Below are 22,322 nucleotides of genomic sequence, written 5' to 3'. Positions count from 1 at the left end.
GGAAATGACCACAGGAAAGTTCAAAGCAAAATGTCTTTAATGTCCATAATATTGACCAAAGGAAAACAAATGGTATCCTCTGGATTGCAGCTGGGACTCAATACAGTCAGTATCCAAGACCGGTTACTGCGGGCGACTGCACCACCATGTCACGCTGAGGGGTGCCAGGCCTTTTGGCTTCGCTTGGCTCCATGTTACTTCACACAGGCTGAGCCTTGCAGAGCCACCTGCTCTGCAGTTTGCAACCAAGACTGACACACCCAACCCTTTGATGTATGGGCCACTTGCAAGATTTGGCCTGGAGGGAGCGAAACGCCCCACTACCAACCATTAGGTCGCTCCAAAAATAAAAGCCCATGCTGGGTTTTCTTAAATCTGCCTTGGGCAAATAGCTTGTCCAAGACCACATTTATTTTTATTCTGTATTGGAACCACAGCCATATCTGTGACTGCAATGCACTCCAGCGGGCTTAATACGTTTCTATGCACATCCAGGGGGACACATAGCGACCTTCGTATATAAAACCTGTCACTGCCTCACAACACACTGAGACTCAGAAGGGAGGGGGCATTTGGATATTTTTGAGGGCAGAATTTGCTGAATTTCTTTTGAGGGGCGAGGAGCCATTTAGTTTTTTCAGAACCTCTGTACTACCAGTATCGTGTGTAGCGTTTCACCCGCTACGGGTCTTTGGGATACTCGCTTGGCAGCAGGATAAACACTTCAGGCACGGTTTCTCACACAAAAGAGTCCATATGGTTTATTTTAACTCTGCATAAACCAGACAGGGTACAGTCCGTTTCATTACAGCCATGAAACATTAGACAGTTCACGTAGCAGATAGGCTTCTCTGCTGTATATTATAATCCCGTTGTCCGGGGTTACCTCTTAAGAGTTCCACTCCTTACACTGACTTCAGGTCAGTCCCAGGTCCTCAACACAGACCGTCCAGGTCTACGGTCTCCAGGTGCTTTCAGGACGACTCCACTCCCAGGAGTCTCCAACACCAACCGTCCGTGCTATGTCCAGCACGCAGGCTCTCCAGCCTGGAATGGTCTCTGTGTGCTTCCAGGACGTCCCCACTTGGAACCGTCCAACACACAGGCCATTCTGCAGGGTCCTGCCAGGACACACGGAAGTGTGTCCACACTGACAGACACTCACACAATCTCTCTCTCTCTCTCCATGTGCAACACACACCTCCTTACATAGGTGTAACCACACCCAGGTACCTGTCACATGGCTAGTCAGGTGAGCGTGACATCACCACAGGTCCTTGCACACAAAACCATCTTACATGTTCAGACACGCCTCTTTGGCTGGGTTTGTAGGTGACTGAACCCACCCATCTCTGCGATACATACCATCCATCATTCACATGACCAGTCGCTATGCTACATATTCCCCCCCCTCTGCCTAAAGCCGTGGGGCTTTGGCACTTTCTATTACCCGACCAGAGACCCTTCTCTGTCGTCCCTGACAGTCAAACCATCTGTCAACCATTTCCGTCACACGCTTTGATAAGGACAACCCCTTGTCATTTCTTCTGCTACAGGATCTCCCGCTTAGGTCACTGAGCCCTGAGCTAAGTGAGGAGTCACTGCCTCTAACTCTTCCATCTGGCGTCAACATCTGAATGGGAGTCACCACCACCCAATCGGTCATCCTGTAACCTGCAGTCGCCCCTCACACAGGTCACAATTTCTGTTACGGCTACCCCTGCCATCCTGACTTTACCTTGGGGAGCACTATCTTTCCCCTGTGTCAGTGCCTCTGTCCGCACAACCTCGTACTCAGCTCTAGTGGTTGCTACTGGTAATGACACGTCAGTCACCCCCCCGGAGTTTGTGTCATAACCCACAGTACGGTGAACCCTCAAGTTCCTTTCTAGCAGGGTGTCAGCTTCACAGGTTCTATTTACCAGATCACTGTCAGTCATTTCGGTGTACACATTTGGTGACATCATGTCGGTAAGTTGGGCAGACGAACCCCCCACACTGGTCACCCCGATGTCTGACCCGTCAATTTTGGGACCCATTACTGACTTAACATATGCCCCTGCAACAGTAATGAGACTTCCATCCTCCAGCTGTAGAGGAACCCCCTCCTCCCACAAGTCTGAGGATAACTTACAGTCCGGCCTACTATCCAATGATGCATTCACCACCGCCTTTTTTTTCCGCCATCCCTATTCGGGTTACCGCCCCTTTTTGGGACTCCACCCCCTTTAGGGTCACTACCCCCTTTTGGGACTCCACCTCCCTTTGGGCAACTACGCTCTTTTGGGTTACCGCCCCCTTTTGGGACTCCGCCCCTTTTTTGGAAACCACCATTTGGCAGAACTCTACCCCTTTTCTTGGAAACCACCATTTGGCGGAACTCCACCCCTTTTAGGGACACCACCACTTCCCTCGGGTACACCCTGTGGACTTCCCACAGTACTCTCAGGCCTCAGTTCGCACAGCACACCAATGTGACTCTGGCCCTTTAAGAGTCTGCACGCTCTAAACCAGCAATGTCTTTTTCTTTTTTTTTCTCTTTGCTGCAACTGCAGCTAGACTTCACAAGGCTCTGCACTGCAAACTTCGTGGATCCGCCGATCCACAACAAGCCGCTCGTCACCTTCGTGGACCCGCCGATCCACAGCAAGCCACTTGTCACCTTCGTGACCCCACCGAGCCACAGCAAACTTTGTGACCTCACAGAGCCACAGCATGCTGACTCTCAGGAAAAAAAAACTCAGTCTCTCACTGACCCCGGTCAGAACAACACAGATTTCAGTCTGTTACACACCCGGCTTTAACACAGCCCAAATATAGTTTCTCACTGATCCCGATCAGCATAATACACGGTTTTCAGACCGACACCCGTAGACAACTTCACGGGTTCCTGGACACCGCTGGGCCTCAGAGGTGCCCAGACACAACAGTTTTCTCACTGACCCCTGTCAGTATTTACACACGGTTTTCAAGACCGTTACCTGTCATTGCCACACAGGTTCCTGGGACCCTCTTCTCCTCAGAGGTATCCCATAAACAGCAGTTCCTCACTGACCCCGGTCAGTATTTACACACGGTTTTCAAGACCGTTACCCGTCATTGCCGCACAGGTTCCTGGGACCCTCTTCTCCTCGAAGGTATCCCACCAATAACAATTCTCACTGACCCCGGTCAGTATTTACTCACGGTTTTCAAGACCGTCCACTCTTCTGGCTCAGACCAGCCAGCGCTGCAACATCTGCTCTTCAGATCTTTGCCCGCATCCACCACCAATTGTAGCGTTTCACCCGCTACGGGTCTTGGGGATACTCGCTTGGCAGCAGGATAAACACTTCAGGCACGGTTTCTCACACAAAAGAGTCCATATGGTTTATTTTAACTCTGCATAAACCAGACAGGGTACAGTCCGTTTCATTACAGCCATGTAACATTAGACAGTTCACGTAGCAGATAGGCTTCTCTGCTGTATATTATAATCCCGTTGTCCGGGGTTACCTCTTAAAAGTTCCACTCCTTACACTGACTTCAGGTCAGTCCCAGGTCCTCAACACAGACCGTCCAGGTCTACGGTCTCCAGGTGCTTCCAGGACGACTCCACTCCCAGGAGTCTCCAACACCATCCGTCCATGCTATGTCCAGCACGCAGGCTCTCCAGCCTGGAATGGTCTCTGTGTGCTTCCAGGACGTCCCCACTTGGAACCATATGACACACAGGCCATTCTGCAGGGTCCTGCCAGGACACATGGAAGTGTGTCCACACTGACAGACACTCACACAATTTCTCTCTCTCTCCATGTGCAACACACACCTCCTTACATAGGTGTTACCACACCCAGGTACCTGTCACATGGCTAGTCAGGTGAGCATGACATCACCACAGGTCCTTACACACAAAACCATCTTACATGTTCTGACACGCCTCTTTGGCTGGGTTTGTAGGTGACTGAACCCACCCATCTCTGCGATACATACCATCCATCATTCACATGACCAGTCGCTATGCTACACGTGGAAGACCCCTATATTTCCATTGACAGATGAGGGACCTGAGTGGGTACATGCTTTCTTTTGTGGATTGAGTTGAAGCTTTTATTGGGAACATTTTACATAATGTTTGAAGTCACTTATCCATTGCTCTACACTGAGCACTTACCTTGGGGTTTCCATCTAAATCTCTGAGTGACTTGACAGATGAAACCCCTGAGAGATCCATTCATCATAATGAGACATCAGAGTTACTCTAGACTCCGTCTGGCCTCTAATCAGCATTGTCCTTCTATTCAGAAGTGCACAAAACTGTGGTTGACCATGCTTTTATGCATATAAAAAGATGGACACTACCGGATTATATGTTAGACGGTGTCAACTGCATCTCTATCAGCTTCATTATAGGGAATCTTATGCAGGGTGTTCTGTCTAAATCATGTATTTCAGAGATTTACATGAAAATCTCGGTGTCAGCGCTCAGCGCAGAGAACAGGATAAATATGAGCTGAGCCTTATTGCGATCTTTGGGAGGCAGAATGAACAAATCAACAGCATGTAAAGAATTGGCTTTATTTATTTTTTACACCATTCCTCATGTGCTAGAAGTGATTAGATGATTTTATTCTTCGGGTCGATGCGATTACAGCGATACCAGTTTTATATCTTTTTTTACATTTGGCTACTGTCATACACTGAAATACGCTTTTTAATGCAAAAGCTAGTTTTTGCATTGCCATCTTTAGACAGCTGCCATATTTGAGACTACAGAGTCATGTGACAGATTCTTTTTGCAGAACGAGTTGATGTTTTTATTGGTACCATTTTCGGCCAAATGACATTTTTTGATCGCTTTCTATTCCAATTTTTGGGTAGTAGAATGAACAAACACCAGCAATTCAGGAATTGTTTTTTGGCTATTTTTTGTACTGTTCCACATGTGGTAAAACTGATAAGGCAGCTTTATTCTTCAGGTCAGTATGATTACGATACCTCATTTATAACTTTTTTTAATGTTTTGGCGATTTTACACAATAAATACTTTTTTATAGAAAAAAATTATTATTTTTGCATCACTTATTCTGAGTACTGTAAAGTTTTTATTTTTTTGCTCATGGAGCTTTATGGCTGCATGTTTTTTGCTGCAGAAGAAGATGATGTTTTCAGCGGTACCAGTTTTATTTATGTGGGGTGTCACGATAATGTAAAATGCCATATTGTGAGTTAAGTTCTAGAAGGCACCATGGCACAGACACACACTGCAGATTTGACCCCCCCTTTCTCCCCCACTGCATTCGCTAATACAAAAACAAAGCCCTATGGCAGACACACTATGTGCAACATGATACCAATGTGTAGCAGACCCCACTGAGCAGTTTTATGGCTCTATGCTGGGGGCAGACAAGTCTCCCTACCCTACTCATTCCTCCTCTTACCTGGTACTGGTTGAAACTGGTATAGAAACCATGAGCTTCTATTGTTCTTTTAAGGTTATATATAGTGACATCGATCAGGGATAGAGATAGAAGAATTATATATTCCGGATGTCCATCGAGGGATCTATAACTCCCTGAAATAGCTAGAAGCTAAACCCGAGGGCAAAGTGCAGGTTTCTCCGTAAGCGGGTTATGTAATTACACCGTATTTACACTTAAAATAATTGCCCTGATGTGGTGCACCTCCTGAACATTGTGACTTTCGTATACAATATTCATACAGCGAGCTAGGCATAAAAATGTTTTTTATAATGCTAAGTAAAGGGGAGGTTTCAGCCTCTAAGTGAAGTCACCACAGGGGAGTGCATTGGTTTTAGGCTAGGAAATAACTGAGTGAAGCAGGAGTCTTCACGGGTCTTTGTCTGGGATCTACCTGCTGTACAGATGCCTGCTATACCTCTAGATGCATCCCTTCCTCCACAGCACAGCCATGAGATAAGATGACATAATGAAATGTAAGTGGTCTTTTCAATTTTAATCCCGTTTTATTTGTAATTGTATTGTACATACGAGAATTGCTCTATAACAAACTCTCGCGTCCTCTGAGGTGAATTGTGCTATTAATCTGGGTAGGCTCCGGACCGTTAATAATTACAAAATCTGAGCAGGTGGCAGCGGATTTGTCCTGTGCGGTTGGGAGTCTTTGTAGCAACCAACGTTGATAATTATTGTTCCCGCCTGAGTGGGAATTGTTATATCGCCCTCGCTGCAGTGTGCCCAATAGCCAGTACAACATAAGGCAGCCTTTCTGGCGACTAATTATCCTAGGTGCAGTACCCATTCTGACCTGAGGGTAAGGGGGATGCCAGAGAGCTGCAAGTTCCAAACCGGAAGTGGGATATAGATAAATCCCCTTCAGAAAGAACAAGGGGCAACCAAACAACCCTGGTTCATGACAAATTGGTGTGAGTGGTGGGGATGATAACAGTATCCTCACGGTGATCTGTGACATATTGGTGGGATCCCTGACATGGGGTATTTTTTATCTCATTTTGCTGCACTTTTTGTTCAGTGGTATGATGATCAAGCAGAATTTATTGCCTCATTTTTATTTTTTTATGGTGTTCTCTGAAGGAGTTATCTGGTGGGACAGTTTTAGAGGTCAGATTTTTCTAGACGTGGCAATACCAAATATGGGTACTTTTTTGTTTATTTTTTCACATAAATGTATTTATTGGAACAACAATTTTTTTTTTTTGTTCTTTATTTTGGAGATTTTTGTTTATATTTTTATACTTTATAATTTTTTAAAAACTTTTTTACATTGTTCCAGGATGGAACATCACTGTACAGTGAGAGATCGCTGATCTGATGCTCTGCAATGCTTCAGCAATACAGGGCATCAGAAGAGTATCTGACAGGCAGAGGAGGATGCATGTCTGCTCCTACTCTTAGAAGGTGCTCAAAGGGCACATTCCCTGTAGGACCCTGAAGGATCCTGCAGCCATCTTTAGGCTGTGGGTCACCATGACGACCTTCATCACAACACGATTGCATTGTGTTATGCTGATGGGAGCAGACAAGGGAGCTCACTCCCTGTGCAATGCTCCTCAATGTTGCTGTCACTATCAACAGAGTCATCAGAGAGTTTCAACATCTGCCATCAGTGCTAACACTGATCACAGTTGTTGCAGCAGGTTGTCAACTCTCACACAGACCTGACACCTGCACACGATCGCGGAGGCACTCAGCGTGAGCCCGCTTGACAGGGGCACTGTACATATACTTCTTTGCGGGAACGCAGCTCAAGCAGAGTAGTACCTGTAAGGCGCATGTCAAGCAAGGGTTAATACCCATCTGTCCTAATTTTCATCCTGAATTAAAAAGGGAACATCAACACTTATGTGCCACAGAAAGAAAAAATTCTATAATGCAGAAATTTAAATGTTCACCTCACAAAGTCAGCATGTTGTACAAAACGAAAACTTTTTACCATTTACTAGTCAAAATAGTTCAATATTACAGCACACATGCATCAGGAATTGCAGGTCTCAAAAAAGGGATAGTTTTAAGGCCGGGGTCACACTTGCGAGAAACTCGCACAAGTCTCGCACCTCCATACCCGGCACTGCCGCTGGCACTCAGACCGGAGCGTTCAGCTTCATAGAAATGCATGCAGCGGCACCCTCCGGTTCTGAGTGCCTGCGGCAGTGTCAGGTATTGATGCGCAAGACTCGTGCTAGTTTCTCGCAAGTGTGACCTCGACCTAAAACTATTCCTTTTTTGAGACCTGCACTTCCTGATGCATGTCAAAAGTCTGTTAGTGCACAGTCTTGTTAAATGTTAGGCTGTTGGTTATCAGTAGTGATCAGCAAATTTGTTTGAAAAACTATTGCCAAACATAAACACGAGCAACATTTTATAAACTGGGAAAAATCCGTAACATTCGGTAAAAAGTGCGGGAAAACATTTGCTACTAAAGTATTTTCAGCTCTTTGGCTACGATAATGGTGGGGTATCATAATCCTGGGATATGTGTTTCATGCGGGTAGGGGGTTTGCAGAGCTCAGAGGCGCTGTGTGCTTGTGAGCTGTATTTTTTTTCTATTTTTATTTTCATATTCTTTTAGAGCCATTTTTACACTATAACAGCGCAGATAGGCTGCTCCTGACACTGGCACTATTAGCAGCTAGATTTTAGCTAATAAACTAGGCAGTTGATTCTTGCTCAGTTTAGCTAGCTAGTGTCTTGTGTGGCTGTGAAATCGAACTTCCAGCAATATTTATTTTTTTGCCATTACTGAGGTCCACAGAAAAAGACAGCAGGGCACATGTCATACAAGTGTGTTGTGCACTGCTTCTATTCTCCATGCATTGGTATACCTTTCTAAATCTTATTTGACACAAGCTAAATGTGAAACAGCATGCCATAGCTCCGCTTGTGATTTAGTGGTGTGGTGACATTGTTCTGTGATTTGAGAAATTCCACAGTCTGCATAGCTCATGCACATGAAAAAATAAAATTATAATTTTTCTGTTGGTAAACATGACCTTGGCCTGCCATATCCCACATTGTAACTTTGTGGCAGTGAAATTGAGTGTGCAGAGCTGTTGTACAAAAAATCAGCAACATATTTTGGATCTTACTAACATGATACAGCAAGCTAAATCTGATTTTTATATTGTTTGGAGCACATCTCTAGGTTATAAAAGCATAATCCACACACAAAAAAAATTGTTCAGTAACTCAAAGTTATACAGTAGGGTACATCTCACTTTCAAATTGTTTGAAGCATCTTGTCTATGTTATAGAGGTTTCATCTACAGGCCCCCCCAAAATTCCACTGTTACTAGCGTCGTACAGTAGTAGACATCTCACTTTCAAATTGTTTGTAGCATCTACTCTATGTTATAGAGGCCTCATTCACAGGCTCCAAAATAATTCTTCTGTTGCTAATGTTGTACAGCAGGGGACATCTCATTTTCAAATTGTTTGTAGCATCTAGGCTGTTATAGAGGTCTCATCCATAGGCCCCCCAAATTCCTCTGTTACTAATGTCGTACAATAGGAGACATCTCACTTTCAAACTGTAGCATCTACTCTATGTTATAGAGACCTCCTCCACAAGCCACCCAAAAATTCTTCTGTTACTAATGTCATACAGTAGATGACATGTCACCTTCAAATAGTTTGAAGCATGTAGTCTGTTATAGAGGTCTCATTCACAGGCCCCCCAAAAAATCTTCTGTTACTAATGTCGTACAGTAGGGTACATCTCACTTTCAAATTGTTTGTAGCATCTAGTCTGTTCTAGGGACCTCATCCACAGGCCCCCCAAAATTATTCTGCTACTAATGTCATACAGTAGGGGACATCTCACTTTCAAATTGTTTGTATCAGCTAGTCTATGTTATAGAGGCCTCATCCACAGGCCCCCCAAAATATTCTGTTGCAAATGTCATACAGTAGGGGACAACTCGCTTTCAAATTGTTTGAAAGCTGAATCCTTATGCTTCCTCTCTGTGAAGGCAACAGGGTAAAGTACTTAGCATCCTTAGTGCAGTATCTCTCTGTGAAGTAACTGAGCTTGGTACTCAGTGTTCCATTCACACTGTGTGGCATTAACACAGTGTGTTTAAGGTAATGCTCGCTGTTTTGTTCCGTCATTGTTCACACTAGCAGCAGGTTGTTCTCTGCACGGTGGACCCTAGGTTGTATTTGCACTTAATTTTATAATTTATTTAGTGCAATCCGCCAACCCTAACAGCAGACCTCAACAACCATCAGCCGCCCTATCAATAGCATCTGCTGCTTCTATCTCCTCCTCTGCTACTGTGACAAATATTGAGATGCAGGTCTCCGACCGCAGAAACTCTGGTTCTTTAGTCACTCCAGTCATGCTGACTGGGAGCCTGACGTCAGCTGTAATGGAAGCGGACATGCCTGCTGCTTTTGACCGATCTCAGAGAATAAGCACACCGCAACTTTCTCAATCCACCATAATATCTCCGTCTGCACCTCCCTCACGGTCCATCAGTTTGTCTGGTTTACCATACTCCGCACTCACTCACCACTGCAGCCAGCCATGGTCCCGCAGTTGTGGTCACATAAAAGATTGTTTCCTCCTACATATGACAAATCGAAGAGGTTGAATTCCACAATCTCCAATCTGTTTTATCCATGGAAATGCTGAATTTCCGCCTCATAGATGCAGACCTGTTGTGAATTAGACTTTTTTGGCTCCCTCTTGTGGTCACCAGTGATATTACTCTGGGATTGTCTTTCCTCAGTTTGGCACTCACCTGGGTCGTTAGTCCAGGGGTGTTGCTATATGAACTTCCTGAATTCTCAGTCTGGTGCCTGGCATCGTTGTAATCAGTCCTTTCTGTTTGCTCCTTTCTGCTGGTCCGGTTCCTGCAAAATTAAGCTAAGTCCTGCTTTCTTGTTTTTTGGTTATTTGTATTGCTCTTATTTTTTGTCCAGCTTGTACTAAATGTGATTCCTGATTTTGCTGGAAGCTCTAGGGGGCTGGTATTCTCCCCCCGGGCCGTTAGACGGTTCGGGGGTTCTTGAATATCCAGCGTGGAAATTTTGATAGGGTTTTTGCTGACCGTATAAGTCATCTTACTATATTCTGCTATTAGTCAGTGGGCCTCTCTTTGCTAAATACCTAGTTCATTCTTACGTTTGTCTTTTCTTCTTACCTCACCGTTATTATTTGTTGGGGGCTTGTATCCAACTTTTGGGGTCTTTTCTCTGGAGGCAAGAAAGGTCTATCTTTTCCCTTCTAGGGTTAGTTAGTTCTCCGGCTGGCGCGAGACGTCTAGAACCAACGTAGGCACGTTCCCCGGCTGCTGCTATTTGTGGTGCTAGGATTAGATATACAGTCAGCCCAGTTACCACTGCCCTATGAGCTGTTTTTTTGTGTTTGCAGACTTGGTATTTATTTCTGAGACCCTCTGCCATTGGGGTCATAACAGTATGCCAGGCCAAAGTTGAATGTTTAATGCATTGCAGAAGTGGGATAATAAGAAAGGAAATTCAGAGTTTTTTTTTTCCTCTCTTTCTTCCTCCCCTTTACCTCTGAGTGGCTTGAGCTTGCTGCAGACATGAATGTCCAGACCTTGATTACAAGTGTGGACCAGCTTGCTGCTCGTGTGCAGGGCATACAAGATTTTGTTACCAGTAGTCCTATGTCTGAACCTAAAATACCTATTCCTGAACTGTTCTCTGGAGACCGATTTAAGTTTAGGAATTTCAGGAATAATTGTAAATTGTTTCTATCTCTGAGACCCCGTTCATCTGGAGACTCAGCTCAGCAAGTTAAAATTGTTATCTCTTTCTTAAGGGGCGACCCTCAGGATTGGGCTTTCTCGCTAGCGCCAGGAAATCCGGCATTGGCAAATATTGATGCATTTTTTCTGGCGCTCGGATTGCTTTACGAGGAACCCAATCTTGAAATTCAGGCAGAAAAAGCCTTGCTGGCTATTTGTCAGGGCCAGGATGAAGCTGAAGTGTATTGCCAAAAATTTCGGAAATGGTCCGTGCTTACTCAGTGGAATGAGTGTGCTCTGGCCGCAAATTTCAGAAATGGCCTTTCTGAAGCCATTAAGAATGTGATGGTGGGTTTCTCTATTCCTACAAGTCTGAATGATTCCATGGCGCTGGCTATTCAAATTGACCGGCGTTTGCGGGAGCGCAAAGCCGCTAATCCTCTTGTGGTGTTGTCTGAACAAACACCTGATTTAATGCAATGTGGTAGAATTCAGACTAGAAATGAACGGAAAAATCATAGACGTCAGAATGGGTTGTGTTTTTACTGTGGTGATTCTACACATGTTATATCAGCATGCTCTAAACGCCTAACAAGGGTTGTTAGTCCTGTCGCCATTGGTAATTTGCAACCTAAATTTATTTTGTCTGTGACTTTAATTTGCTCATTGTCTTCCTACCCTGTTATGGCGTTTGTGGATTCAGGTGCTGCCCTGAGTCTTATGGATCTATCATTTGCCAAGCGCTGTGGTTTTGTTCTTGAGCCGTTGGTAAATCCTATCCCTCTTAGAGGTATTGATGCTACGCCATTGGCGGAAAATAAACCGCAGTTTTGGACACAGGTAACCATGTGCATGACGCCTGAACATCGGGAGGTGATTCATTTTCTTGTTCTGCATAAAATGCATGATTTGGTCGTTTTGGGTCTGCCATGGTTACAGACCCATAATCCAGTCTTGGATTGGAAGGCAATGTCTGTGTCAAGTTGGGGCTGTCAGGGAATTCATTGTGATTCCCCGCCGGTGTCTATTGCTTCCTCTACTCCTTCGGAAGTTCCTGAGTATTTGTCTGATTTTCAGGATGTATTCAGCGAGTCCAGGTCCAGTGCTCTGCCTCCTCATAGGGACTGTGACTGCGCTATAGATTTGATTCCAGGTAGTAAATTTCCTAAGGGAAGACTATTTAATCTGTCTGTACCTGAGCATACCGCAATGCGTTCGTATATCAAGGAATCTCTGGAGAAGGGGCATATCCGTCCATCCTCTTCCCCTCTTGGTGCGGGATTCTTTTTTGTGGCCAAGAAGGACGGATCTTTGAGACCTTGTATTGACTATCGGCTTCTGAATAAAATCACTGTTAAATTTCAGTATCCTTTGCCTCTGTTGTCGGACTTGTTTGCCCGGATTAAAGGTGCCAAGTGGTTCACCAAGATAGATCTTCGTGGTGCGTACAACCTTGTGCGCATTAAGCAAGGAGATGAATGGAAAACTGCATTTAATACGCCCGAAGGTCATTTTGAGTACTTGGTGATGCCTTTTGGGCTCTCTAATGCTCCTTCAGTGTTTCAGTCCTTTATGCATGATATTTTACGGAAGTATCTGGATAAATTTATGATTGTTTATCTGGACGATATTCTGTTTTTTTCTGATGATTGGGACTCGCATGTAGAGCAGGTCAGGATGGTGTTTCAGGTCTTGCTTGAGAATGCTTTGTTTGTTAAGGGCTCAAAGTGTCTCTTTGGAGTACAGAAGGTTCCCTTTTTGGGTTTTATTTTTTCCCCTTCTGCGGTGGAGATGGACCCAGTCAAAGTCCGAGCTATTCTTGATTGGACTCAACCCACGTCAGTTAAGAGTCTTCAGAAGTTCTTGGGTTTTGCTAACTTCTACCGTCGTTTTATCGCTAATTTTTCTAGCGTTGTTAAACCTTTGACGGATATGACCAAGAAAGGTTCTGATGTTGCTATCTGGGCTCCTGCAGCCGTGGAAGCTTTCCAAGAGTTGAAGCGCCGGTTTACTTCAGCGCCTGTTTTGTGCCAGCCTGATGTTTCACTTCCCTTTCAGGTTGAAGTGGATGCTTCTGAGATTGGGGCAGGGGCCGTTTTGTCCCAGAGAGGCCCTGGTTGCTCTGTAATGAGACCATGTGCTTTTTTTTTCAAGGAAGTTTTCGCCTGCTGAGCGGAATTATGATGTTGGCAATCGGGAGTTGCTGGCCATGAAGTGGGCATTTGAGGAGTGGCGTCATTGGCTCGAGGGTGCTAAGCATCATGTGGTGGTCTTGACTGATCACAAGAATCTGATGTATCTCGAGTCTGCTAAACGCCTGAATCCTAGACAGGCCCGTTGGTCATTGTTTTTCTCCCGTTTTGACTTTGTGGTCTCGTATTTACCAGGTTCAAAGAATGTGAAGGCTGATGCTCTTTCAAGGAGCTTTGTGCCTGACTCTCCTGGAGTCGCAGAACCAGTTGGTATTCTTAAAGAGGGAGTAATCTTGTCAGCCATTTCTCCGGATTTGCGACGTGTGTTGCAGAGATTTCAGGCTGGTAGACCTGACTCTTGTCCACCTGACAGACTGTTTGTTCCTGATAAGTGGACCAGCAGAGTCATTTCCGAGGTTCATTCCTCGGTGTTGGCAGGTCATCCGGGAATTTTTGGCACCAGAGATTTGGTGGCTAGGTCCTTTTGGTGGCCTTCCTTGTCACGGGATGTGCGGTCATTTGTGCAGTCCTGTGGGACTTGTGCTCGAGCTAAGCCTTGCTGTTCTCGTGCCAGCGTGTTGCTCTTGCCCTTGCCTGTCCCGAAGAGGCCTTGGACACACATTTCCATGGATTTCATTTCAGATCTTCCGGTGTCTCAGGGCATGTCTGTCATCTGGGTGGTATGTGATCGCTTTTCCAAGATGGTCCATTTGGTATCTTTGCCTAAGCTGCCTTCCTCTTCCGATCTGGTTCCTTTGTTCTTTCAGAATGTGGTTCGTTTACATGGCATTCCTGAGAATATCGTGTCTGACAGAGGATCCCAGTTTGTTTCCAGGTTCTGGCGATCCTTTTGTGCTAAGATGGGCATTGATTTGTCGTTTTTGTCTGCCTTTCATCCTCAGACTAATGGACAAACGGAACGAACTAATCAGACTCTGGAGGCTTATTTGAGGTGTTTTGTTTCTGCAGATCAGGATGATTGGGTGACCTTCTTGCCGTTGGCTGAGTTTGCCCTTAATAATCGGGCTAGTTCCGCTACTTTGGTTTCGCCATTTTTTTGCAACTCTGGTTTCCATCCTCGTTTTTCCTCGGGACATGTGGAGCCTTCTGACTGTCCTGGGGTAGATTCTGTGGTGGATAGGTTGCAGCAGATTTGGAATCATGTGGTGGACAACTTAAAGTTGTCACAGGAGAAGGCTCAGCGTTTTGCCAACCGCCGCCGCGGTGTGGGTCCCCGACTTCGTGTTGGGGATTTGGTATGGCTGTCTTCTCGATTTGTTCCTATGAAGGTCTCCTCTCCTAAATTTAAGCCTCGCTTCATCGGTCCTTACAAGATATTGGAAATCCTTAATCCTGTGTCCTTTCGCTTGGATCTTCCGGTGTCGTTTGCCATTCACAACGTGTTCCATAGGTCTTTGTTGCGGCGGTACGTTGTGCCTGTGGTTCCTTCTGTTGAGCCTCCTGCTCCGGTGTTGGTTGAGGGCGAGTTGGAGTACGTGGTGGAGAAGATCTTGGATTCTCATCTCTCTAGGCGGAGGCTTCAGTATCTGGTCAAGTGGAAGGGCTACGGTCAGGAGGATAATTCCTGGGTGGTTGCCTCTGATGTGCATGCGGCCGATTTAGTTCGTGCCTTTCACGCCGCTCATCCTGATCGCCCTGGTGGTCTTGGTGAGGGTTCGGTGACCCCTCCTTAAAGGGGGGGTACTGTTGTGAATTAGACTTTTTTGGCTCCCTCTTGTGGTCACTAGTGATATTACTCTGGGATTGTCTTTCCTCAGTTTGGCACCCACCTGGGTCGTTAGTCCAGGGGTGTTGCTATATGAACTTCCTGAATTCTCAGTCTGGTGCCTGGCATCGTTGTAATCAGTCCTTTCTGTTTGCTCCTGTCTGCTGGTCCGGTTCCTGCAAAATTAAGTTAAGTCCTGCTTTCTTGTTTTTTGGTTATTTGTATTGCTCTTATTTTTTGTCCAGCTTGTACTAAATGTGATTCCTGATTTTGCTGGAAGCTCTAGGGGGCTGGTATTCTCCCCCCGGGCCGTTAGACGGTTCGGGGGTTCTTGAATATCCAGCGTGGAAATTTTGATAGGGTTTTTGCTGACCGTATAAGTCATCTTACTATATTCTGCTATTAGTCAGTGGGCCTCTCTTTGCTAAATACCTAGTTCATTCTTACGTTTGTCTTTTCTTCTTACCTCACCATTATTATTTGTTGGGGGCTTGTATCCAACTTTTGGGGTCTTTTCTCTGGGGGCAAGAAAGGTCTATCTTTTCCCTTCTAGGGTTAGTTAGTTCTCCGGCTGGCGCGAGACGTCTAGAACCAACGTAGGCACGTTCCCCGGCTGCTGCTATTTGTGGTGCTAGGATTAGATATATGGTCAGCCCAGTTACCACTGCCCTATGAGCTGTTTTTTTGTGTTTGCAGACTTGGCATTTATTTCTGAGACCCTCTGCCATTGGGGTCATAACACAGACCTTTCTGAATACTGATGACCATCGCAGTCCCCCAGTATCAGTTGCCAAGTTGCAATTACTTTTCTAAGAAAGCTGTGCCTGCACTACACCAGCATGTGACAGTTAACATCACCTTTTCCTTTGTGACGCTGCACGAGGGAAAAAACGTAAAGTGGACCCTCTGGACCGTGACGACGATCCCCTCAAGGACGAGCTGACCTGGTGGACCGCCCCCTATACAGGGATAGTTAGGGGCAGGCCCGTGAGGGACTATCGCCACGGAAGCTGGGAAAAAATTATACTGAAAAGGACCAAAAGATGTTGTGGCACTTAAGGAAAACCAGGAGAGACACTGAGCGAGTTAGGTAGAGACACGGGAGTGAGGGCAGGGGTAAAGAGATGCAGGACTGTATAGACAGAGGCTGCAGGGACTCAGGACCATAAAGGAGCCGGACTACAATGATAGGTGGAAAACTGGGTAGGACTGCAGAGACCGAGAGAGACACTGGACATGGAGTACAGGACAGAAAGGAGAACTGGTACGGAGGAACCCAGGGAAGCAGAGACACAGGTATGGCGCCGAAAGCAGAGGAACAGGATCAGGAGAAGGAAGGACTACGCGGAAGAAGCGGGGGACCAGGAGCACATGTGAAGCAGAAATGATCTACTGGCACAGAGGGAAGGAGGAGAGCTGCTTACATATCGACGCGATGCAGCACTTCCGGGTGAAGATCCTCCAGGACGATCTAGAGGAGGAGAAGGAGCGCCGGCAGGAAGATTAAAGGTGCGCACACGCAGTGCAGAAACTGGTGTGCGCACGTGCCCGACGGGCAGAAGCGGCCGGGAGCGAGCGCAGAGGAGAGGACACCACAGGAAAGGAGGCGTGCCGGAATGCCGAAGACTGGTGAGTATGGAGAGGCGGCGGTGACAGTGGCGTGACATCCTTCACTTAATCTATGTCTTCCAGGGTGCATTTCAACACAAACATTTGGATGAGTAAGCATGGCCAAGGGCGATACATCTTGCTGACTGGGCACTGGGTGACTCTGGTGACTGTGAGGGCAGCCGCTGATAGTCAAGTCTTGGAATCCCCAAGGCTTGCAGGAGAAAACTCATATATTTCACACTTCCTTCACTGTTTCTGGATTCTCCACTACCTCCTTTAGGTCCTCATCTGCACCCTCAACTACAGCTGAAGAGTTGTGGACAGTTTTCCATGCCAAGTTTGAGCAATGGCTGTCTCTATTGAACCTGCATCCAGGAAAGGCCATGTCCGATAACATTGCGAACCTGGTGGCGGCCCTACGGGGACGCAAGCTCACACACGTGCTTTGCATGGCTCACGTCCTCAACCAGGTATTATGCATTAAGATCATTTGTGGATAAGATTATATTTGTGGTTTGCAATTTTTGTTAGCTTTATCCCTGAGAGCAGAATATGGAGACCTCAGCTAAAGGTGGTGAAGATGTATTTGTATGTTCCCTTATCCATGTATAGTCAAGCACTACAAAAGTTTGAAGTTAAATGATGTGCAGGTCCCCTCTTATTTAGCTGTATATATAACATTATTGGCAAACATTTTTTCCTTCTGAAGCAATTGAATCAAACTGATTGAGCAGGTGTAATTTCAGATTAAAGGCAACATTATTTATAGCCCCCCAAGCAGTGTATTATATTTTGTTACAGGTTCACACAACTTGCTACTTACACTATGGTAAGCAATTTCCTTAAATTACAACATTTGAGCATATTTATCAAACTAAATATGCCAGAATTCTGTCATAATTTGCACCAAAAAACTCTCTAGTGACTTGTACCATAATTATGATGGGGTTCAGACAATTTTTTACAACTTTTTAGACCAAGGGGCATGACCTCTCAGAAAAGAGGCATGGATTTTAGGTAAGTAGCATGGCTTACTGTGTGACACAATATGTAAAACTTGTGCCAAAACTGTGACACATATCTGACACAAAGAAAGTCAAACAACAGGTGATGTAAACTTAAAATTAGACATATTTATCAAACAGCTTGAACTACTTTGTTTAACTTTGATTAATTTTAATATTTTTCTCTAATTCATTAAAGATTTCATGCTATAATTCTGTCTTTAAAACATTGAAAAGTTGCAAAATTTAGGCTTAACTCTGAGTTGTGCCTTTCATACTACTTTCTCCCTGTACCTCCCAGTTCCTCTTGAGTGACGCTAATTTATGACAAGCTGTAGTGTTCCTTAAGTCATAAATTTCACTCCAGTACCTGACTCAAGTGAGATTTTTGGCATGGCACACCTCTTTATGAATCAGGAACCTCTAACACCAGCCCAAACCCTCATCAAGAGTGATGTGAACAATGCCAGTCTTGATGCATCGGGCTCTAAGACTGGTCTGGATGAGGGAGCATGCTGGAGTCAGATGCTCCTGATTCATGAAGACAAAAAACTCTGCTGTGCAAAGAAAACAATGATTTTCTAAATTAATTGTGGCTATCATACCAGCCCAATTTACATCAGAAATCAGCAATAAGGTAATTGTATTATTGTTTAACTGTACCCTAAAAGTCTTTCAACACCACATCAGGGGCATAGTGTGTAAAATAGATATATAAAAAGTAAATAAATAGAAACGCATTAAAAAAAAAGGAAACCAAAATGAAAAAATGCAAGTAAGACAAGTCAAAATTGCTGTTTCTAGTCCTTCTGTTTCCATGGAAAAAGGAACATAAAAAGATTTCAAAACTGTGAACAATGCACACATTTGTCGAAACTTCTATATTTTACCTTGATATTTGCAACAACAAAAAGAAACAATATAAAAATGATGTAGAAATTGCACCCCATGTACAGTGAAAAAAGTTGCAAGAATTATTTTACTATGCGATCAAAAGTTTTGTTTTTTTATAGCCGTTAAAGCACATGTATGATAAAACCCGAAAATGTGCCTGGTCAGGAAAGAGATAACCTGTACATGAGCAGACCAATTTAACACCTTTACCCCAAGCCTGTTTTCACCTTCCTGACCAAGCTTTGGAATGCTTCAACATATGCCAGACATCTGAGGTTGTTTTTTTGTGACACATTGTACTTTACTTGGTCATAAATTTAGGTTGATTTTTTTGCATTTATTTGTGAAAATATCAGAATTTAGATGAAAATTTAGCAATTTTTTTAACTTTTAATTTTTATGCCCTTAAGCCACATAGTTTTATCACATAAAATAGTTAATAAATAACATTTACCAAATATCTACTTTACATCAGCGTAATTTTTGAAACATATTTTGTTAGAACGTTAGAAGGGTTAAAAGTTTATCAGCAATTTCTAATTTTTTGATCAAAATATTAAAAAAAACAATTTTTGTAGGGATATTTGAAGTGACTTTGAAGGGCCTATATGACAGAAAATACCAAAAAATTACACTACTCTAAATATACCAATATATCAAAGTGCCCAAAACCACATTGAAGAAGTTTATTAACACTTCAGGTGCTTCACAGGAATTAAAGCAATCTGGAGGGAAATGGTAACAGGGGAAAATGGATCACACAAATTGTTGTGCAATTTGTCCTGAGTACACTGATACTCCATATGTGGTAGAAAGCATCTGTTTTGGTGCACGGCAGGACTCATAAGTAGGGTTGAGCGACTTTGACATTTTTAGGGTCGAGTCGGGTTTTGCGGAACTCGACTATCTCAAAAGTCGGGTCGAGTGAAATCGGCCGATTATCTCGTAAAGTTGGGATCGGCCGAAACACGAAACCCAATGCAAGTCAATGGGGCAGCATAGTCGGCAGTGAGTGGGGGCCAGGAAAACACCTAGAGTGCCCATTTTAATGGCAAAAACATCCATTCTTGTTAATGAAGCTTGTCAATCTTAATTTCCCTTATAATAATAGTTAGGCATTGGAAATTGGGGGTCATTTGGCTAAAGTTGTTGGTGGTAGGGCTGGTTCAAGTATTTTGTGGGCCCAGGAAATCTAGACCACATCACAGCAGTGGCGCAGGGAGAGGTAAGTATTTCAACTTTGCAAGTGCTGTGATCCTGAGCAAGCAGTGGGGGCCCACTCTTTGGCATTGGCACTGGCACAGGGCCCCTCAAAGTACGGCAGTGTGTTTGCATGGCGGGGGCACCTCCCACCGGCAGCAACACTTTTGCGTACTATGAGGGGCCCTGTGCCAGTGACGTCGCCAACGAGTATGCCCCCCCACCTGATGAAGGAACCTGCACTTTCATCTGCACCTTCCTCTTTGTCCCCGTGTAAGGTGGTATAGCATGCGGGAAGGGGAACCTTACTTTCAACAGGGTCAGATTCTGGCTGTGTAGAGTGCAAGGGGAATGTAGTGGTCTGGGTCAATGTACCAGCAGACTCATCTAGCAGCGGCTGGGCAATGGGCAGGATGAGGAGGAAACACAGATATAGGGCCAAAGAATAAACTATGCTAAATGCAGTTCAAAATTGGTAACAGGACTAACCAGGCGGCATTGGTTTGTTCAGTGGAGGACAACTGTAATGAGAGGCTGACACAGTTAGTAGGCCCAAGTAATTAAGTGGGCCAAATGAAGTTCAAAATTGGTAACAGGATTAAACAGGCGGCACTGCTTTGTTCAGTGGGGTACACAGGCAGCATTGGTGTGGTCAGTGGAGGACGATTGCAAGGAGGGATCGCAGACAGACTTACTAGGCCTAAAATAAAAAAGCAGGCTCTATGCAGTTTTAAATAGGTTACATGGGTACACAGGCAGCATTGGTGTGGTCAGCGGAGGACGATTGCAAGGAGGAACTGCAGACAGACTTACTAGGCCTAAAATAAAAAAGCAGGCTCTATGCAGTTCTAAATAGGTTACATGGGTACACAGGCAGCATTGGTGTGGTCAGCGGAGGACGATTGGAAGAAGTGTCTGACACAGTTAGTACTCCCAAAAAATAAATAGATGTTAATGTCTCGCAAAACAACAAAACAAAAAAACAAAAGTGTGGCATACTTAGGTACAGGGGTGGGCTCCTCTGCTGAGTTTCAGACATAGTAATTTGGCACTAAGTATTTACTGGTGTCAATATAGGACACTGACCCTGACTATTTTAACTAGCATCATACATGTCAACAAATTGGTATTGTCAGTGCCAGGCATTGAAGGATGTCAACGCATAGACTAAACATTGTTGGAGCTGTGAGAGATAATTTTGCAAGTGGTAGAGCACAGTTTGAGCTGGGGGGGAACTCTCTTGTGGCCGGCGGTACAGGCCCAGGGCCCCTCATGTTACAACGGTGTGTCTGACGTTGGTTGCGCGCCACCACCGCCAGAGACACTTTATTGTACTATGAGGGAACCAGTGGCAGTGCCGTCAACCAAAAGCGGGCACACCCACCTCTTCAGACAAACGGCACTCTAACGGGTGCTTGCGCCAAGGGGCGAGACCACGGCCCCGTGGGGGGAGTTTTCCCATTTAGGGAGGTGTAAACATGTCGTATGCTGGACAAACAGCTGCTGCAAATTAAGAGATTGGAACACTCAGTAAGACCAGTCCACAAGCAAGACCTTTTTATAGGAAAGCTAGGTGTCAGCCGGGAAAGGTGGGGCAAAATAATTTGAAATCCAGGAATGGTTCATTTTAATGAAGGTTAGATCATCAACATTTTGGGTAGCCAGACGAGTCCTGTTTTCGGTTAATATTGAACCAGCAGCACTGAATACTCTTTCTGATAGCACACTAGCTGCTGGGCAAGCAAGCTCCTGCAATGCATATTCTGCCAATTCAGGCCAGGTGTCTAATTTGGATGCCCAGTAATCAAATGGGAATGACGGTTGAGGGAGAACATCGATAAGGGCTGAAAAATAGTTAGTAACCATACTGGATAAATGTTGTCTCCTGTCACTTTGAATAGATGCTGCAGTACCTGTCCTGTCTGCGGTCATTGCGAAATCACTCCACAACCTGGTCAGAAAACCCCTCTGTCCAACGCCACTTCTGTTTTGGGCACCTCTAACACCTCTGCCCTGTAGCCCCCTGCAGCTTGTGTGAGAACCATCACCGGCGCTGTGTGCTGGGAATGCCTGAATCAAATGTTCTACAAGAATTGCTTGTTTGGTTGCTAATATTTGTTCGAGGTTCTCATGTGGCATAATATTTTGCAATTTGCCTTTATAGCGAGGATCAAGGAGGCAGGCCAACCAGTAATCGTCATCGGTCATCATTTTAATAATGCGTGGGTCCCTTTTGAGGATACGTAAGGCATAATCCACCATGTGGGCCAAAGTTCCAGTTGTCAAATCTGCGGTTGTGCTGGTTTGAGGGGCAGTTACAGGCAAATCTACGTCACTTGTCTCCCTCAAAAAACCTGAACCCGGCCTTGCCACGCCACCAATTTCCATTGGCCCCGGAGAAGCTTCCTCATTTAAAAAATACTCATCCCCATCATCCTCCTCGTCCTCCTCCTCTTCACCCGATACCTCGTCCTGTAGACTGCCCTGACCAGACAATGGCT

Source organism: Ranitomeya variabilis, chromosome 1 (assembly GCF_051348905.1).
Source record: "Ranitomeya variabilis isolate aRanVar5 chromosome 1, aRanVar5.hap1, whole genome shotgun sequence".
Taxonomy (NCBI): Eukaryota; Metazoa; Chordata; class Amphibia; order Anura; family Dendrobatidae; genus Ranitomeya; species Ranitomeya variabilis.
Note: the sequence above shows the minus strand (reverse complement) of the source record.